Source organism: Montipora foliosa, chromosome 3 (assembly GCF_036669935.1).
Source record: "Montipora foliosa isolate CH-2021 chromosome 3, ASM3666993v2, whole genome shotgun sequence".
Lineage (NCBI taxonomy): Eukaryota > Metazoa > Cnidaria > Anthozoa > Scleractinia > Acroporidae > Montipora > Montipora foliosa.
The window spans coordinates 34,538,393-34,540,892 of NC_090871.1; positions in this window are offsets into that span (position 1 = coordinate 34,538,393).

Consider the following 2,500-nt stretch of genomic DNA (forward strand, 5'->3'; position numbering starts at 1 on the left):
ACCACATAAAAAAAAACCATATGAAGCCTTGAAGCACTCGCTTTAATCTCTTACAATTTCTTTCTAGGTACAGAGATAAAAAGGAAACATATACGATTTTTTTTTTCTGCTTAGTTGGGAAGAAGTGAGTAGTGGATCGGGTGGGTCTGAATCATCATTCGTCGCGATCAGCTTGTTCATCATACGGACTGTATTGTGAAATCTGCGATAAGAAGTACATCACTGAAATCAGTCTGCGCTCACTAAGGCTATACGTGACTCTTCTAAAAGTTATTGTGGTAACAATTCAAGCATCTTAGCCCTCAGATGTAAATACTTACGGACTGTGTTCGATTCTCTATTGCAACACGTAGGGAAAAAACAAGTTTATTGATCCACAACGGGGTGCGGTTTACTTATAGCAAAGCAAATTTCACCATGGATCTGACATATACAGTTTTTTTTGTCAAGAAAAGTTAATAAACTACTAAAGGAGAGTACATCACCTCACTTGTGCCGTAACCCCGTTTTCCAAAGAAACAACGACGTCTTCGGCGAATCCAAACGAGGCAATTCTGATTTGACATACGCCTCACCAACTGCCCACGGCGCTCTTGGATTCTGTTTGTGAGGAAATCAGCTTGAGATTCATCAGGCTCTCTTAAAGAATCGTACGGTTCCTCAACAGACCAGTTTACAAACAGAGATAAGCTTACAAGTATTACAAGAATCACCAATATTGGAGTCTTCTTCATGTTGCTTGTTAAGCTTAGTCAGCCAAACTATGATTCCACACTTGGCGAATATTAAGACCTTTGACGGCTTCTGAACAAATTGGTGACTTGTCGAGGCCGCTTTTATTAATACACGTCGAACAATAATTGCGATACTTAAACTTGATTCGTTTTTCTATTCAACCCACACCCTCGACTGCGACTGAGGTTGACTGAAAACAATCAAACGCAGCCGCGTGTCTTTCAGCTCTTTGGTTATGAATAAGAAAGCATCCGTTCTTTCATTGCTCTTTGGCGCTAATTGGAAAATTTAACGGAAACAGATGTTTAACTGATGGGAATAAAAAACGACGCCAACACTCCAGCATCGTTGATGTCAGCACCATTTTATTATTAGATATTAAAAAACTAGAAATGGGACTGTGTATAGTGAAAAATCAGTAAGAATCACTTCTGAAAAGATGTCGAAATATTGCTTTGGATTTGTATGAGCTGAGCGTGGTCAATTGGGTAACGTTTAAATACTGAATGTGAACCCATAGAATAATGTCACAGCATGATGCAATAAATACAAATCTTCCATTAAACTAACAATATGTTATCAATATGTTCCTAGTTCCTTGCTGTAACCGTTTGATTTTGAGTGTATTTTTGTCACGGTTTAACGCAAAAACATCCTCATTTTGAGCAATCATTTGCTCCTCGAGCCTCCAAAAAGATTTGGAACATTGTTAGACTTTTAATTATCAGCCCGTTACTCGATGTACTAAGTTGCAGTTAGCTAATATTTCTTTCGATTAAAAACGTTTCTGTACCTGTCAAAGTTTATTGCGTGGGGGCGAATGTGCGATTAACTGGAATGCGCGCTAAATTAGGCATTAATAATCGTTCAGAAGAGTGTGTAATATTAATTTTAAAGAAAACTAAATTATAACTCAATATGTACACCTGTTCTGTACAATACGGGAAACCAACATCACTTTTAAAAACATAACTCCACCGTGGGATACCAGGAATTGAATGGTATTCAAAAAATAACAGGCGGTAAAATGACTAAAACTAAGATTCAGAAAAGTGCCTCGGTCACTGTTCACCAAACAAGCAAATAAACTTTTTCCAATTTATTTGTAAACAAATAAACTTGTTGGTAATCTTCTAAATTACGAATAATCTGCGGCTCTTACGAGTTCTGGTTTTCCGCCATCGTTTTCATCTTGATCAAGCGCCTTTTGTGGAATTTTACGCTGTCATAATTGTTTTAAAAACGTTGTTCTTGAAGAACTGCAATCGTCTTTAATAGCATAACTCAGTGACACCCAACCCTAAGCAACTGTCTTTACAACATGTTAATCAAATACCTGGTGACAAGATAACTGAGAGCGAACCTCGGCGTGAAATAAATGTACCATTGCGATTTTAGTATTAGCTTACGCTTTCATGCACACCACAGAAGTAACAGATAAAATGAGAGATCTTTGCGCAGTTGGAACAATCTGTCTTCAGGCCTACAGTATGTTGTCAACAAAGCTTGTTGTGGTCGCATTTTAAATTGCTGCCGGCATAGGGTAGCTTCCTACTCCTGGTCTGAATATCGACCTTGAAGATATACCTGTTCCGTCTTCGTAACCACTGCATAGGACCTCTCCTGTGGAAGAGTTACCAGCTGACAGATTTTGGAATTGCCTGAAATTTTACCGTCTTTTAACCATTTACGCTTAGTCGAATAAAATTTCCATTTTGCATGAGCGTTTAGTTTTTTCTCACGCCTATCTTAACAAATTATGGCA